The 19,352-nt window shown below is 38.2% G+C and overlaps 1 protein-coding gene across 5 annotated transcripts in view; it reads left to right on the forward strand.

The window, feature by feature from the left end:
- The window catches only part of DENND1A (DENN domain containing 1A), a 215,555-nt gene that overhangs the window by 134,292 nt on the left and 61,911 nt on the right, over nt 1-19,352 (forward strand). The gene's annotated exons all lie outside the window — the stretch shown is intronic.

The raw sequence follows: 19,352 nt of genomic DNA on the forward strand, positions 1-19,352 counted from the left end.
GGAAACTTCTTATGGCTCTTGCTTGGTTTTGAAGACAGTTAAGTAGAAGAGAGATTATAAGAAAGTATAAATTAATGATCACAGGAGGCTAGTGTAGAGTTGACCACTTTCACTGCAAGACTTGGATATTCACTGTCTTGTTTATAAAGGTAGTAAAAGATATACTTTTTTACACAATATATGCTTAACTGTGAAACATGCAAATCTATGGAATAATGGAGTTCAAGAATATAATTAGTAAAGAAAGTGTGCTTTTACAGAAATATGAAGAATGTCTGGAGTTGTAATGACTGACAGTAAATGTTCCGTTAGGGAAATTCAATCTCTTGCTTCTGGTTCAGAGCTAATCTCTATTTAGCAGCGATTAAGTGCCATCTGAGTGGGGGAAGGATTTTTCTGTACTTGATCTTGGGTTTTATTGCTTCTAGTGAGGCATCTGTTCCTGGCTTACTGCTAGTAGCTTCATGGACTTCAATACAGATCAGTCCAGCCAAATTAATGTATTTCCACGTGTTTTATGACACTCTGGGTTTGCTACTGTGTGCTTATGGGGTTCCTTTTGAAGTCTGTACATTTTACTGATACGCAGTTAGAGACAAGGTAAATAGTATGAGGAACATTCAGGCATAATTTGTGAGATGTGTCCCAGAAAAGTGGGGGATGAAAAGTACTAACTGCAGAGCGATCCACAGAATATTTCCAAAATAAACACATGTGCAAACAAACACATGTGCAAGTCAAATGCAGTGATAAATCTCTATGCGCTGTTCACGGGCTCATTTGAACTACTGTTGTTTAGACCTATAGCTGCGTAACAAGATGATCTCTGTTAAGGACAAAACATACTTTTGTCTTAATACCTTCACCTCTCATCTGCAAGCGTTTGGAGGCAGAACAGAAAATTGGCGGTAGCAATGGAGAGTTCGAATACCACCGGGAGATGCTAAGATGAGTCTGAGTGTAAGCGGGACGGCTGAGTGGAGTGAGAATGGAGGTTTACTGGTTGAGAAAAGGTGCTGTATTTTGTGTTCTGCTGCTCTGCAAAGATGAATGAAGAGATCTGGCACGCAGACAAGTAATAAACCTAGTTTTATTTATGTTAAAGGAAAAGACTAGAAGTTGGGCTACAGGCATAGTGCGTCTTGATGTTGAGGATGTTTCAGTAACTAAAGTCTCTTCAGAACGTATAGTTTGTCTAATTTGTTGTTTTTAAAGCCAGAAGGAAAACATAGCTCAGTCTGAGTTTTAAACAGTCCAGTTATCACCATCAAATAAGCATCATTCCAACAATTCATATTCAGAGTTCAAAAATGACTTTTGAAGTCACCGTGAGCCCTTCTACTGGGGGAAGCCATGTGTGTGGAGAAAATACATTGTATTGACTTGTGTATGTATGTCTGGGTGTAAGTATTGGGCTTTGAAAGCATCTGAGGTGAAATAATGGGAGGTATTTAAAATGTTGTCCACAGAAATAACAAAAATGAAACCAGCAGGGCACACTGGCTGGAAGCCTTCTTTATCCGTGTCGGGAAGACACTGACTTCCCTTCATCCATGCAGGCTTCCTTGTTCTCCCGTGCTCCTCCCAGTAGTTGCCAGGCAACTCTGGGAATATTGGTGTATGCTTTGCCTGGATGTGTGTGTGAGATTAACTAGTTAAGGGATTTATGAAGAAAAATTAAAATTTAAATTGCTTTTCTGGAAATACCATCTGGTATTTTGAAGGCTGAATGTTAAAGATGAGCGTTCGAAATTAGGTGACAATGGCACACCCCTAGAAAGTGCAACTTCGAGGGACAGCTAACCCAGGAAGTAGGATAAATTGTTCTGTTTGCTTATCATTCCATCAAAGGAAACTTGTAAATGTAATGGCACAAAAATGTAATAAAATCCAATTTTAATAATCAGGAAGTAGAAATTTTCAGGGCTTTCTGTCCCAAGTCCTTTTATAAATTAAAAATACAACTTCTGATTATACATTCCAGCATTAAGATTTAGATAAAGAACATTTGCAAGTGTTTCATGTGCTGAACATGTCAGAGTCAAATGACCTGCACTCTGTTTCCAGTTTTGCCGCAGACATCCCATGAGGTATTGGACAGGTCGTTCAAATACTTTATACTTGCATTTTAGAACACGCCAACAGTAAATGAGATTACTGAGAGGCTCTTGCTACTGTTAGGGACATTGCACTTAAAAATTAGTTCAAAACCCTTGGAAAACCTGATCTTAAGATGCAGCAAAACTCCAAACAATAGTGTGCAACAAGTAAAACAATTAGGAAATGTACTTGGTAAGTTCACAAAAGAAAATGGGGTTGTAATTTAATAATGAAGCGTTGTAACTGGCAATTAGTAAGGCATCGGGCAATTTAAAGCCCCGTGTTTCTCTGTTGTGCTGTACTTTGAATGCTGCACTTGAGAGAGTCTTCTGCACTCACATAATTCCGTCTTCTGTACAACAATTATGTTCATTGTTATTTCCTGTCAGCTGATTAGCTCAGTTTGCTGAGTTTGTGGATTATATACAAACAGGTGTTCAAAGTGGTCACGATACGCATCTTCTGATATATATACGGAATGACATGAGATTCTTGTTGAATAGTGGAAGAATATTGACGTGTGTGCAGCAGCGCTTTGCTTGCTCTCCATGGCTGCATCAGAATCCACAAAGACCCCAGTGGCTGTCATACTTGGCTTTAAAGTTTCAGCGTCTGCTTGGAAAAATTTTTGAAACTGTTACTGGCGTAACAATTGCAAATAAAATCATTTCAATGTGTCTGAGACAAATAAAAAAGCAAATGGAAGAAACAGTTTCTAGGAAAAGAACATATTTTCAAATACATCCGTTGTGGTTTTTTTTCTCCTATCACCCCCACATGTCATAAATAAGGGGCTTAAGCAATACCAAACGTGATGTGGTGCTTGGCATTTAATGTCCCGTAACTCAAGAAATCTGACTGTTTGTTTAAAATCATTGATTATTAGGAAGTAAATTCAAAGAAGCAGCGGCCTTTCCTCCTTTCATAGGTTTTTGTCTCGTAAGGCAATTGAATTTCATAGAACTTCTCATCTCGTATGAGTTGACTTTCGGGATAAATGGTGTGAAGCTATCTTTCCTTATTCTATGTAGGCCCAGGATGTGTCACAGAGCAGACTTTAGATTCACATATACTTAAGCACAGTAAGAGCTCTTATTCTGTTCAGAAGCTTTTACTCTCAAGGCACAAGGTTATGTGATGCATATACGGAGCCGTACACCAACAGTGAATGAGTTACTGTTGCCGTAAACTTCCCGAGGCCTTCAGTAACTAGAACTTTTGCATGAAAAAACAAATCCAGATACTACAGTCTGCAAATCTAATAATAAGATTTATGTAACAAAATAATGGATTCAGTTATGTTTCCTACTGTGTGGATGTGTTTTCTGTAGTTGCATTAAGCCAGATTTTAAGTATGCAAGAATATCTGTCACATGTAATGTTCTTGGTCTCCACAAACCTCTGGTGCTGTTAAGTACAGTAAAGCACATCAGAAGCAGAGTGTTTACTTGGCTGTATCGAGGCGGATTGTTATCTTTATGAATGCTTACTTAAATTTTTAACAGTGACACCAACGTGAACATTTTGTTCACTTGACATACTTTTTCTAAGTTCCTGATTTTTCACTGTTTGCGGAGGGAATGGTTTTATCATCTTCTAAATATTTAATTCACAAAATTAGGTAGTCTTCAACAGAAGCAGCAGTATGACTGATACGTGTGTGTGAAGGTGGTTTGTAGTACTTAATAGTTGTGTGTATATTGGTAATGAAGGGGGAAATGAGACACATTTTCTGTATTAAAGATGTTGGCTGTGCACTTTCTTCTGCTGACACCTAGTGGTTAGAGACAACAGTTAATTGGTTTTCTTTAGCAATCTTTGTTAAGAAACAAACATCCTGACACCTGTGAGTAAAGGTAAGCTCATGGCGTAGGCTGACCGAAAGCAGCAGCCTGTAGGGTATGAGACAATACAACAGATCAGTTTTAGGTGTGGGATGCCAGTACAGCGAACCTCAGCCATCTGGCTGCTGCTTCACCTAGCTTGGCTATGGTGGTTTAACAGCAGGCTCCAAGTCTGACATACAGGCTTTCTGTCTTCTCTGGATATGTGGGCACTCCAGTGAGCTTTGCAGAGGGAATTGTCTGATTAATACAACATTTTCTAGCCTGACAGATTTGAAAAGCTTGTTTCGTTGCACTTTGCTTTAAAATCTGTATGTTCTGAACAGGTATTTCTATTTCCACAACTTGGTTCCTTTTGTCTGTATTTCATGGCTATAAATACACTGTAAAGTGAAAATTTCCGTGCTTATTTTTCTTTTGCAGTGCTGCTACTTTTGGTATGGATAATTAAGGGGGGTAATTTTAACACTCATAACCCAAATAGATATCAGTATCTAAGCGTTCCTGCACGTAGTTTTATCTTTAACTTTGTCGTTTTGCATTGATAACTTCTTATACGCAGGCACTGTAAAATTTGCTGTCTCTTTGACGGCACAGTGTGCATGTTGTACTGAGGTGGGAGAGACGCATAATGCAAGGTGAGCTGAAGTAGCCCATTTTATTTCTGATACACCACTGAAGAGACATGTCCGTGCATGAGATTCTGGTGTTTGTTTGGATTTGAATCAGGATGTTCTGGTTCATTCTTTAAAAGGCTGAATTAGTTATTATGGATTTATTAATCTAGTTATTAGGGTGATGAACTCTGCATCCTTTGTAAAATGTCATATTGTGTGTATAGTCATACTGCCCAAATCTAGACCTTTCTCTCATTTATAAAATCCATGTAAACCTGATTTCGTTGGATTGTGAATATGCCAGATACCCATAATTTCTGTGTTTTATACTGGATTTATACAGTTTCAACACCTGTGAGTATTTCCAGCATGCGCCAGTCTGTGGCAACAACGTCTCTGATTTCTGGCAATGCCTCTGAGGAGGTGAAACAATTAATACAGTTGCATTACTTGTAGCAAGAACTACATTCCTTATTATTTGGCTCATACTATCTTCTTGAGGTCTGCCCAGCAAAATCCTTCCCTGCTTTGCTCTCCTTGAGAGGCCTGTCTCTCTGTGAATGAGTCTGAATGAAGCAGTAGCAGCGCTGAGATCTCTGTCCCACGCTAAGGGGGTGTCGCTTGTTACGTATTAAGTACTGAATTCTGTGCTGTTTCTAAACAAAGTAAGTCTCAAAATAGTGGGGGGAAGAGGGCGAAGGGAGCTGTGATAGTATTAGAAGTGTAATTAAATTGTTTGTGAGGACATTTGGAAATCAATGTCAAAATGAAAAAAATACAGAAAAATATTACTTTATTTTTAGCATCTTGTTATTGATTAATACTTTATTGAGGGATTTTTTAATTTTTTTTTAATTGAAAATTTGCTTTCAGTCCTGGAAAGGCATGGCCAGGAACTTTTGCTGTTTGCAGGTCCCTTGAAAACAGCATTGTTCTGTTTTGCGATGTTTTCCACAAGAATTAAACTGTACCTCCGTCCCAAACTGAGGAAATATGTTATTGTAGTTTAAAGCATCCACTGTTTTCAATTACATTTAAAAGGTATGGAATAGTAATTGGGAGCTTACTGAAGCTTTAGGATGCTAATAATGAAACATATCCATTTTAAGTAACTGCTGGTGCTGCTGTGATCCTGTTAGTGGATGGTACTTTTAGCAAACTGTCGTATTATGTACCATTATCATATTGTAAAAATTTCTACATAACCTACATCTCTCTGATTGAATAAAAAGTTATCGGTACTGACTTGAATGCGTTGGGAATTACTTAAAATAAGTGAAGCTCTTCAATGAGGCATCAATTAATTTCTTCTGTATCTTCCTGGTTCGTTATTCAATCTTATTCAAGTTTATGAGCCTGAGCAACCATTAGTTGTATAAATGGATAATTTCTGATTAATGGTTCTGAATTGACTTGGTTTAAATTTAACCTAAATATTCTTTAGTTGCATCCACTTAAGAGCAAACAGAAAGTCTCAGAGGCAGAATTAATGTACTTTTCTACTTTTGCGCTTTTTACGTGCTTTCATTGGTGAAGTTACTTGCTAATTTGTGACAATGCGTTTAAGGCATCACAAAATGTTTAGCTGAACTACGCTGGATGCACGTATAGATGTTTTTATGTACACATTGCTGCCTTAGTTCTGTCGTCCCATCAAAGCCTGATAACTTATATTTGGATTCTAAATAGATAAGACGACATACTACCGTTTTTCGTAATTGAAACTTTGATACAAATTCTCTTAATATGATGCAATTTGAGCAACGGTGGGGAAAAACTCATTATGAATAGGAGGAAATAAAAACTTATCTTTTTCAACATAACAGTCAATTCAACTTAAGGAAATAATGTAATAAGCCTTTTCAGTTTGTGGTTTTGTCACAGTCCTGGAACTGTCCAGGGACATCTGGGGGAAGTGTAGGATATCATACTTTCATAAGGGGTATATAATTAAGAAAAGGTGTCTCCTTTATTGCATTTCCAACTTTTTTACTCTTCACAAGGAAAAAAAAAACTTCCCCGCCTTTGTGCAGGAGCGCTGAGACATTTCTGGAGAATCGTTTTATCCCTTGCTCTCTTTTGACAGTTTCTATTATCCATTCTAATAAAGATAGCACTCGTTTGATTACCCATGCTGCAGCCACATGCCCGTGCTGCTGCGTGTCCACCCCTCTGGAGACGCTGGTATGGACACCGCGCTCTCCTTTGGCGTTGGCTGGCCATCGAGTCCCTCGGGGTGTGCAGGGCCGCAGCCCACCTGACGCCACTGCATCAAGGACCGGCTGCAGCAGTCACTCCGTGAGGAGGAAGCATGAGGATGCTCTCCGGTTCTTTTTTCCAACATTGTATTGATGTAAGGATCTTGCGATGCAATACATGTTGTTGATGTGTTGCTGCCATATATATTGTTAGAAGGTATTAGTTTTGATTCCATGCCTGTTTGAGTTTTTTCCTCAGAACAGGGCCACTGTATTATCAATATCATGGTATGGATCCTTCCACACACTTGATCGTGCTGGGCTGCTGAGATGCTGCACAATTGAACTCTAGTAACTTGAGTGTTTCTTAGTGAATTTATTCTGAATTTTAACCTTGAGACATGGGATCACTTTCAAATGAGACTTAAAAGTTCCTAAATTTTTTTTAGGAAATGAGGTGCAACTTAGCAGTTAAAAGGCTATTTTAGAAGGCATGCACCTGCATTCTGAGCAGGACACAGATTGACCAGTATCTGATAAAAATTAATGTTGTAATTTCCTGTATTCATTGTAACCTCTTACTAGAGAATCTGCCTTAACAGCTGTTGCTATTCTGGGTGTCAGTACACTGGTGCAGCCACTGAGTTGCTATTTTACTCCTACAAAAGTAAATATTTTTTCGCAAATCCACTTACACAGTTGCAATTTCGTACTGTCCCAGGATGTTATGTTTAACAGCTCATCAGTCTTGGTAGAGTCGTTCCTCACGTGAGCTCTGAATGAGTTCTTGTTACCCAGGGTACTGTAGCTAACTGTAATGAACTAAAGCGTTGCTGTTGCTCTGGCATCGTAGATCTGCTGGGCAAGGAAGTTGTTGCTCTTTACCTCTGTTTAAATTAATGGCCAAGGAAGGTAAAGTTAAGATTAGTCCCATAGATGTTTAGGTCTCCTACAACAGTGGGAGTTTCTAAGTGTTTTAAGAGGACAGTTTACGCACTCATTTTAGGCTTTTCCACCACTAAGGATTTTTGCCTTATGGATTCATAAGTAGGACCATGATACTACTAACACAAATTGGTGTCTTTTTTAGGAAAACATTAAAGCAACAGTGTGATGGCATGACATAAGGCCACTGTATTAATTATTTTATATCAATCCCTTGCCCAGACTAACACTATAAATTCCTTTAACAATTCCAGATCTGTGAGATCTCAGTGGGACAGAAGTCAGAAGAGAAGCATAGATGATGTGTGGTGCAGAGTAAAAAAGCAAGTGCCAGATGAGTCCAGAAGGAAATTTTGTTGGAATATGTGTGCAGTAACGTAAGAAGAAGTGCATGTTACATACCAGTGCATAATTCATTTTGAAAAGGCTTTGTGGCATACAATGCTTCATCTACTAAGAAGTAGGATTGTTGCCATGGTGAATTATTTTTTTAAGTTATTCAGTGGAAGAGTAAATAGTTGTTTCCAACTCCCAGTAACTGCCACATCCCAGTTACTCCCCCTACACAGCCATCTTTTGCATAGCTTTTGTTTTTGAGCATATTTTAAAGGTATACATTATATACAGAGTGGAGCCTTCCTCTTCACCTGAGTTGTCTCGATAGGTCAGGGTTTTAGGAGTGGTTGTCCCTGTATAGAAAAGTGTAGAAGGAAGATCACTAATGCTTATGTTACATCTGTACAAACTTGTAAAAAATAGAACCCAAACTATAGGGGAAACAGTGAGCGGAAGCATATAAAATAAAGCTTTTTGTTTCACTTGCAATTTTGTTGTGCTCCTTTTCAAGTTAGTGCTGATGTATATTTAATAGGATTTTTCTCCCACCCATCTTTACTTTTTTCCTGTTCAGTTGCTGTTAATTCCCAAATATATGCCCATATCAACAGTCTAGTAGTGCCTACATGATGCTGATTTCTAAATCTCATCCTGATGACTTTACTAACCGATAGGAGTAGACAATGACAGTGGGATTGAAAGCGACAGTCTGTAAATGTAAAATCTGTCATTTGTATGATAAAAATGGTGATAAATTGAATTTCTGTCTATTCTGGAACTAAAACTGAAGACTCTTCTTCCCCTAGTATGAAGATTCTGTGTGTTGTGGCATTTTGAAGGCTCTAGTTCTCTCACTTAGAAGCTACCTGTAACTACTGTTAGGTTTTACCATTTATGGGAAGTGTTCTAGAAGACTTCTGCCCAGAATTCAAAATCACTGACTGGAAAAGATCTATGGGGGGAAAGGCAGTTTTGGTTTGTTTTTTTTCTGTGGGGTTTTTGTTTTCGTTTCAATCCTGTTGCCTCAGAGCGTTACTGTTCTTATTTCAGTGTTTGCTTTTGCTGTTTTAAACCTTAAAAAGGCTCTTTTTCTAACAAGAGTTTACTGCTTTTCAACATGCATTTAATATTCTACATCTAAGTCTGTTGAGATGTACCTGTGTTAATGAAACTGAAAAGACATCCTCTTTAATCTCTTACAGCAGACTGTTATGTGATAAATAGAATTGTTTTGTAATTTTCAAACTGTTATAAGATACTGGTGTATAATTCTGTATACCACAATAGGGGGGGACACTAAGATTCTGAAGGAAAGGTAATAAACAATGATATTTGAGAAATATCTCTGCTGAAAATGGCATTTCTGCTGTAAAAGATGCAGTCAGACTTACCTGTCCATCATATGTGTTAAAGTAAAAAGGAAAGCCTACCAACACAAAAAAAATCCCCAAACAAAAGAACAACCAACCAACCAAACCCACCCACCCTCCACCCCCGAGCCAAAACCCAGTGCGGGAATGGTTTTGTCCTTCAGTCTAGAAACGTGGCCCCAGGTAAGGGACCGTGTGCTCTGCCCCTTGTAGCGCGCGAACAGCGAGGCGAGGCGTTAAGTTCCTCTGAACGTGGTGTTCAGGACTGCTCTCGAGATTATTCATGTTTACTCTTGTGTGTCACTGTAGAAGTAACTTTGCAGCCTCCGTAGAACTTGTGTCTTCAGCCATCGGACCGGATGGGGTCGCTCTGTGTGTCTTCTGTGCTCGTGCTGCAGAAGTAAAACCAGCTTTGTTCAAAAGCCTCTAAATCATCCTATTGCCAGGGAAGGTTGTCCAGTGAGGAGCAGCTCTGTGGTAACTTGAGCTTTACTGTGGAAGGATTTGTACATTCAACTGATAAATTATTCGCCTATGCCTTTCATACCCGATTCTCTGCTTCTTATGCTATTTTATAGACTTGTTTTTGTTTCTTCTCAATTGGTTTCAAGCCCTTCTTTGTGTGTTTTAGGCTGACTTTTGCCTGTGTTTTTATTGCGTTTTCTCTTGATGCTTTACTTATAATTGCGAGTGCACAGCCTCAGCAAGCAATGAAGCAGTGTGCAAACGCCACCATGCAGGAAAAGTTGAAGATATTTCCTGAACTAATAAAGCGCAGGGGACTTAGAGTAGAACAATGAAGGAGGTAAACAAACACCAAGCATAAAATAACATGACTGTTGAACTCCGCTTCTGTGTAAGGCACTCAGTGACTGTGTGTTTTTTCAATGAGCTGTAAAAAAAGCTGCATTTGGTATTAGGGGGAAAAGACCCCAGACATCCCCACCCCCCAGAAAAATACCACAAACCCACTAAAAACCCCCACCCCAAAAGACCGTCAGGCAGGTAGGGAAGGAGTGAATTTACGTTCTCGCTAGTATGAGCAGCTGTACAATTGAAAAGAAAGTATTACTTCCCTTGAAAGAAGATGGCAGGAGAGATTTTGGTATTTGGATTTCTAAAATAAACTTCAGTAGCAGGCAAACTCGATGATATAATGATAAACATTCGAATATTTAATCAGCTTAGGAACAAACTCATAGAGCTTCATAATAGAAAAATCATGCTGCTCTGATCTTGCACCACGCACATTATAGATTGTCTGTGAATGATGGCATATGGTTTGTACTCTTATAGTACACAAAGAGTAAAGTGAAAGGCAGCAAATTGAAATTATTTGTGTTTATTTGCATAGATAGGTGATAGAGCCCATCCAGTGAACGCCTAAAATGCTATGGATTAAAGACAGAATGAGACGTTTGTATGCGTGACGTAACTGACAGTTCAGTGTGATCGCTTTCCACGCAGACAGCACGGGGGACCTGCTATCATTCACAGTTGTACTTCTCTTCAAAATCAAATTGAGATATTCCGATACTGCCCCGGGGCTGAGCAAAACCCCGTGTGAAAGTAGCTTCAGTAGCGTTGCTTGCTGTCACCCTGACTCTTCGGTCCTGGGGAGGGACGGGGGTGCTGCCTGCCTGCCTGCTCACGTTGCACTTGTCACGTGCTTAAGGCTTCTGGAAGGGGAAGACAGGGAAGCGGACTGAGCCCCTTTCCTGCTTTGGCTCTTGCATATCATCAGAGAATTGGGCAACTTTTTTTTGCAGATACATAACTTTTGGTATTAGCGAAAGATAAATTCTGGCTCACGACCAAAATGCTCTTGTAGGCAAAAATGAATTCGGCAGTGAGGACCACCTTTTTCTTCTGTTCTGGGGGGCACAAAAGTGTAAACTCTGCAGAGGGCTGTTAGATGCCTTGTTCTTTAAAACACACACTTCAGTCTAGTAAAATATCAAATGAAAAGATTCCATCTTTTCTTACCTTTTCTAATTTAATTTGTTGTTTTCTCTTCCTTTCATTAAATGAGGAGCAGCTTTCGGCAATGACAAATATTCTATTGTGACTGAAATATGCATTTTGTAAGTCATAACTTTACTTGGTATTGAAATAAGCTGTGTATGTACAGTGTGCAAGATTTATGCAGAACACAGCTGGAGGTATTCTGCTCAGAATTCCTATGGTTTAAAATGTCTCTTTCAAGTTTGAAAATGTGTTGTGAAGTAGATACCATTATGATAATTGGAAGTTCAGCTTCTCTGTCTTGCTCTATTATTTTTTTTGAATACAATTAACACATCACACACACTTCACCTGGTCTCTCCTCATTTACCTCTGACACTTCCTTGATATTTATTTAGACACATGTGGTGTCTTTGCTTTGAACTCAATAGTTGGTATATTTGCTAGATTTTTTTTTAATAATCATTTTTCTTGTTTACAGATATACAATTAGTTTGCGTTGTTAGAGAAAAGTATACATATTGATGTCGATTTAAGTCTTTTACTTATTTGTTAGATGATCAGGACATAAATTGTGCAGAGATTGCAGAGAAAACTGTGATTGCTCTCAAATCAAAATACCTGCTGAGAAGTTGCAGAAGCAGCTCATTTTATTATAGTTTTCATGGGGGAACAGTGTAGAGGAGATATGCAAAAAGCTATCTAGAGAAAAAAATTGAAAAACTATGAATAATACAATTTGAAATTGTTACATTTTCTTTAAGGTAGCATAAACATGAAGCGCAGAACGCAATTATTTGTTTGAATTAAGCTTTATCCTGTCAGCCTCAGCAGCGATGCTTTTATTTAAAATCAAATTCTTCAACTGGACTTACATAAAAACTATGCCAATAGTATTTTATTCTTAAATAATGTATGTAGTGTGCTGTGGTATGTGATGTGTATGACTGTTAGCAACGCAACACCAGTATCCTCCGGAAGACAACTACGAATTATCTGATATAGGTTTCATCATTTTGGAAAAAAAGAAAGTCTCTTTGACAGATCAAATTTTGGTTATACCACAGGAGAAAAGAATATGAAAATATCCCAATACTGTATTTCATTAGTGGGAATTAGCTTTGGAGTTTTCTATTTTTCTTTTTTCATTTTATTTTAGTTTTAGAAATCCTCCTAAGGCTTGGAGGTTTAATAAGGCATAAATGCAAAATCCAGTCAAAGCTTGACGCTCACATTAAAGCAGGAAATTTTGGATAATTTTATTAATTTTAGCGGCAGTTTGGAGTGAACTGGGGCTATGTGTCTGTCGAGCTCTGGTTGACTGTCCATTGCTGCAATAGCTGCTTTCTGTAATATTTTCAGTAATCGTGTTACTGAATATGTCTGATATTTATAAATTAGTTTATTACAGGAGAAAGGTGTCATCTACTGAATAAGAATTCATTTTATTTGTTTTAAAATTGTGTTGATCAACTCCCAAGCTTTTCAGGTCCAAGACTCCAAGGTTTTCATATGAAATTTAAAAGCTGTTTAGTAAAAAATGGAAAGTGAGCTGTCCCCTTGAATGAGTTTTATATAAAGCGTGATTTTTATTCTGAGGAAAGGTTCGTCTCTTAGTTCTCATGCATTGCAGCGAGGCTTCCTTGTTTCCTGCAGCACCACAACAAAGGAAGTGCGGTTGTGACAAAATACAAAAATGAGGTGTGTTTGGTTGCTTCACCGTAGTCATCACCATGGAGAGACCCATTGTTCCACAGCTGCATCTTTGCGGGGTTGCTTAGGGAAGGGCATGATGCAGAAACCATTAGAACAGGGCGTTGATAAAGGAGACCTATATCACAATAACGCAAAAGGAAATCAGTGTTTTCTTTTGAGATACCCGTGAGTTGGACTTCCAGTTTTCAAAATGCACATTTAAAATTATCTCTATATAAAACTACTTGGAAGAGTGTAATTTTTTAATTTCTTTTTTTTTTTTAATGAAATCATTCTGTAATAAAATATTTCAAGTACTGGCTAAGCTGTAAAGCTTAGGGCTGATAAACAAAGCATCTGAAGCCAAATGGCCCCTTAGCTAACCCCAATTAAAATAAAGATTTCATTGCGCTCTGTCCTGACAGAGAGGGAACATATTGTTGCCTTTAAGGGAGTTTGGTTTATTTAATGAAAGAATTTATTTCATTTTTTCAAATACAGAACCTAATTAAATAAGTTTCAACTTGACTTGTAGTTGAGGACATTTTAACTCCTTAAAGGTTACTTTTGTGTCCAAGCGTAGCTCTCTTGAATAATTTCTGATGCAGTATTGAGTTCTGTGATTTATACAATAAGGAATTTTATAGCAGAACTTGCGTGAGTAACTATATGCCGGTTTTATATATACATACATGTACGTTGTTCATTCTAAAAGCGTAGAACTTGTTATTGACGTTACTCTCTTCAAGCATCCTATTTGGCATTAAGTATTACTCAGAGATAGTGACTTACACTGGATTCTTAAAAGCAATATGGGAGTGACGGTGGCATGGTTTTGCTCTGAATGCACTTTAAAAAGCTATAAATGATACATGTACATTGCTTACTCCTGCTGTTCAGTGAGAAGGAAGATATATCAAGGAATTATTTTTGGTGAACCTCTCCAAGCAGTAGTTAAAATCTGTATCTCTAGAACATTTTTGCTTAGAGATGATTAATGGTGAAAATGAAAGCAATTTGTAAGGATTACGAATGTGATTAGTTTGCCTTTCTTCAGGATCCGTCTGTACTCATGTAGGTAAAGTTCATCCCGTTTGTCAACTCAACTAATAATTCATTAAATCTTCTCCATGAAGAATATATGAAAAGTAAAGATGACTTTTATCTAAAGACGCTCTCTTCTTACATCCAAGAACATTCTATACCTAACACTTGCAGGCAGCCAAAGAGCGGGAATGTTGTCACTTACCTTCGTTTCTTGCCCAAAATGTTAAAAAAAAAAATGTTAAATGGCTGCTGTGTCTCCGGTAATGAAATCGTATGAGATGAGTTTTGGTCTCCGTTGAATGATAGTGAATAATGCTGTTTGGCCGTGGTGTTTATGCTTTGTCAATGCAGTAACTGTAATGAAAAGCACCTAACCAGCATTATTCAGAGAGTGGTAGGTTCTTCTATTCACTTCTTACAGAAGCTGAATCTAATCAGGGAAGCTCACGCTTAAGGTAAATAATTTTTAGTTGTTGCAGGTATGTCAATGGAACTGTAACTACGTCCTGTTTTGGAGCAGTGGCTTTCCAGTTAACAGGGAGGACTTCTTGATTAAAATTTTAAAAACATACATATGTTGCATCCCCTCATTTGGGGATTTTAAGCTAATGTTTGGAATATCTGTTCTCTTCCAAATGTCACTTAATCATGCGTTCTCCTGTACATGTTGAATAAACTGCATTCCAGCTCTCTTAAAATGAGTTTCCAGGGAGAGCAAAGAAGCTGCCCCCAATAAAGGGCTATTGATTTCCCTAAGCCAAAGTCATTCCCAAGGCTTTTGACTACTTTTGCTTTGGGTCTGTGTGATGCCAGACTTGATTGTTACCTTCAAAGAATTTCTACCTGTGTGAGGAAATAAATTAATTTTATTTGCAGATAAGTCACAAAATTCTTAATGGTTTGGGAGAGGCTTGCAGGGGCTTTTTAGCTGAAAAAGTGTTCTTTGTTGTGGGTGTGAACATGAATGAAATTAAGGACTAGCTGGTACTGGAGCCTTAAAATCTCTTACTTATTTGGCATATGTTACAGATCTTGAGATAACTGAAATGCAGTGCTGTTCTTTTCTCTTCTGTGAATTTCTGTAGATTGTTATAATTAAGATGTGTTTCAGAAATCTCAAGAGTAGTTGCCAAACATAACCAAAAATAAAGTATCACATTTATCCAGAGTTCTAGATATCCTCACTCTGCCCTAAAGCTACGTTTCCCATCCATTATCTTGTCATAGCTTATTGTGCTCAATTTTAATTAAATTTTAATAGCAATTTTGCAGTCATAACTGACATGAAAGTGTTCCAAAGACCTTATACCCACAGGATATTTCCCTTACATGTTTTTCTTGGTATTTGTTTTTTATCTTGTTCAAATTCTGTTCTTTGGAAGTGTCTTTGGTGATGGAGAGCATGAAACAGAAAATGCTATAGTGACTTGGCTGGTAACTATCAGTTTACAACCAGAAGTAATCAATTGCATTTTGTGTTCTTTGGGAACATTGATTCTAATAGTCATATAAGAAGTCTTAAACTGATGTATTTGATGACAACTGTGTGGTTAATTTAATTTTACTTATGCTCAGTGTAGTGTGTACACCGAGTATCCTACGTTTAGGTTTCAACATACAGATACCGAATGGTTAAATGCAAAAACTACTTTTGCAATGCTGCAACCTGCAGTTCTTGCTTTCCTGCCTTTAAGGGTGGCGTATTCACAAACGTTATGCACAGCTTTCACTTTGATATCCCAGAGTCTGAAAAGTCACTTTTTATGCTTAAAGAAAAATAAAAATTAATGTTGGATCACTAGTCCTTATTGCCGTATAGGAAGCCCTGTAATATTAATTGGTTGTCAAATCCTGAAGAAATACTGCATTAACGTGCTTGATCATAATGCCCTGTTCGGAAGCTGAAGTTTGCTGATGTCCCCAGCCTCTCCGTTTAACGCAATTACAGATATGCATTCAGGACATTTGAGTGGATTGCATTTCATTAATATGATTTGAGCAGACAATACTAAGTTGCTGTTGGGCCCGCTCTGACAGCTAATTACTGAAGTGAAGTGTGTACATGGCTAAGAAACAGTGGAGCACTTGTCAGGAGCATTAAAACAACGTAGAAATAGTGCCAAATCTTGGAATCACTCCTCTGAACAGTTTTCCTTGCCTCTGCAGACCAACCTTGGATATGTACGATTGTGGTGGTGAGTTAGGCTTTAGGGAAGCAAAGTTTGTTACCATTGCCTGAAATGCAATGTAGTTCTGTTTTGCCCTTGTTCAATGCAGATGCTTGTATGTACTTACCCCGATTGCTGAACACACCTGCCTCTTGCTTACGGACAGCATTTTTGCACATTTTCCCCATAAAATATCTAATCTGGCTATTTGAGTACTGGGGATACTGTGAATGTCAGACAATTTGTAGCATTATTTACAGGAAAAGGTCTCCCCAACAATTTGGAGGAGGAGGATCGCGAGTGACTTCTCATTGTTTCTTCCAGTATAAAAAAACCCCAGGGCCAATCAAGTGAGGTTTCTAACAGCAAAGGTTCGAAATAAATGAGAAGGAGCTATTCTTTGTACAACAGGCAGTAATCCTGCCAAGCACATTATCAAATGAGACCAAGGAAGTTTGTACTGGGTTTGGGGGAGGTTGGAGAGATCCCTGGGAGAGGCCTCTGTTTGGGTTTGTGTAATGCACAAGCAACAGCAGACGCAGTAAATTTCTTGAGGTGAAGATCTTGGTCTGATAGAGTCTGAGGGGAGAAATAACATTCAGGCTTTCTGCCTTCCTGGTCTTTGCTGAGCACCTGCTTATGGCCACATTGGAGACAGAACACCAGGCAGATGGGTTTTTCATGTGATCAGTTATGGCCCTTATGTTCTAAATCTGTGGTTTTCTTGTCTTTTTTTTTTTTTAAATCCTGTATGTGGATATCAACCACTGGAAGTGAGATGTTGCAAGAGACTTATGTAACTTGTCTTAAGGTAAAGTAAAAAAGAAAAAGCAAGAACCTTTTTCAGATGCTGAGGGGACAAGGATCTCCCATCCCATCTCCATTTCAGGCATTCCAAGGTATTTTGGTAACAGTTGCCTTTCAGAAGGGCAGATGTTTCTGTTCATGAAACTGTGCTTCGCCTTCAGTGTTGAGCGCTTTTCACACCCATCTGAAAACTTCTGCACATGTCGTTCTAGAGTGGAAGCAGCTAAAGCTCCAGTGTGTTCAGTACTGGGGAAGGGGGCTTATCTAAGGCTTTCATAAAAACCTGTATTACCCAATGTGTTTCTGCTTTATATCTGCAGAATTATTAAAAACAATATGATGCTGGCTACAAAGCATTTCCAACCCAATCAACCAATTCAGCTGACTTCTGTATTGCTGTAAGAGGAGGTGCTAGTTATGGTTGGAGATTTTTTTCCTTTGGTGTTAAGAGGAGTCTTGGATTACCAGTGCCGTTCATCTTGACACGTGCATGTTCCTGATTAAATAAGAACCTCTGAGCAGCTCATGTGATTTAATCTGTGTGTCTCCAAGTCCACAGGTGATATGGGGACAGGGGAGTTTGTATCAAATACACTTGAGCCTTTATTATTATGGTTTTGCAAGGCATTTTTTTCTTTTTATTTCTTAAACATTTCAGTTAGTAAACAGAAGCAGAGGAAACTGAGGTGGTTTTTTCATTCCAGTGACAATAAGGATCAACTAAATATGCTGATTTAATCATATTTGCAATCTGGTGGTCTATACAAAATTGCAGCTTAGTTTCTTGGTCAGTATGAAAATGAACCTTTTAAAATGTACTTCTTTTAATGATAACTCAAGAATTACAACCAAGGTGCTTAAGAGATTTTGCTTTAGTGTTCATTCACAAGTAATTCAAGGATCAACTACAAGCCATACCATCAGGCAATAAAATAATTGCAGTAGAAAAATATTCTATTTCTTTTTGAATTTGAGTTGAATCTATAATTTTTTTATTCAAATCTGCTGCTTCATTTGGAGGACAAATAAAAAGGACAGTAGCAGGTTGCCAGTAAAGGATCTGTTCTGCCTGATCAACTCAAAAATTCATGTTGAGGTGCTGGAAGAGTTTGCCATCCTTGCAATTCATTTCACAAAACAAGTTCCAGACTGAGCGCTGCTTTCATGTATTCTCTCTCCATGGAAATTATGTCCTTTTTCTCATTTCAAATTAGATGAGTACAATGAAATCCTTATTTTACATATTTATTAACAAGGCTTTCATCCCTGTGGTATTGTAACTATCCTCACTACTTCATGCAAAGAAATTACAAGGAGAGCTCGCAAACCTTGAGGAGGTATATGGGATCGCTTTCAAGCATTGTGGCTCATACCTGTGTTCTTGAATGTTGCTCCACCAACCATTATTTACTGCCCTTCCTTCCATACAGTGTTGACGGCACTGATTCTTTTTTTAAATTCTGAAATAAATCACACTCTAGACCTCACGACGAGTTCAGTTCTTTTTGGATGTCCATTGTCAGAGAATTGAGGAGTGAGAAAATTGTCGACTCCACTGGCTGGCATGTGGAGGGTTAAGGGAATTTTTAGCCTCACCAAAAAGTATTTGGTCAGGTACTCAGGTGCTGGAAATTTTCTTAGCAACATCAGTCACCTAGGAACATGATCATCTGCTGTTCTGGGGTAGAGATTACAGAGCTTAATGATTAGCTACTATAAGCTGCAGCTGATGCCAGACTCTACCCCCTTTACACCTAATTAGCCTCATTAATGAGCTCTTCTGCTCTCCACAGAGAGGGCTTCCTCCTTGGAATAGGAGGCAAAAATACTTCGCCCAGGTAGATGTGCTGAAACCTTTAATTATTGCCCACACCTGCAAAGCCTTGTGTCTCTGACAGCAATATTGCTTAGCTGAAATTGTGCTTATTTACAGTGACCATAGTACAAAGTATTAACTCTTTAGCACCTTAGGAATTGTTTTTAAGCTTTGAAATTATTTGTATAGGGTATAAATCTGAGCACTCAGAAAATTTTACGCTTAATGAAGTTGGGTGCATGGTGTGGGGGGGTTTTGTAAGTGACAAAATGTATTTAAAAGTTCCTGAGTATTTTGTCTAACCCTGAAAAATGGGTTTAAATTGCTGTTGAATGTCAAATATCACATTACCAGAACTAAGAAACACTGTTAGGCAGGTTTCATTCTTTAAATGAGGAACTTTTGCATTTGGAGCAATGTAACTAAAATATGAAAAAATACGCC

Source organism: Phalacrocorax carbo, chromosome 18 (genome assembly GCF_963921805.1).
Source record: "Phalacrocorax carbo chromosome 18, bPhaCar2.1, whole genome shotgun sequence".
In the NCBI taxonomy this organism is placed as follows: Eukaryota; Metazoa; Chordata; class Aves; order Suliformes; family Phalacrocoracidae; genus Phalacrocorax; species Phalacrocorax carbo.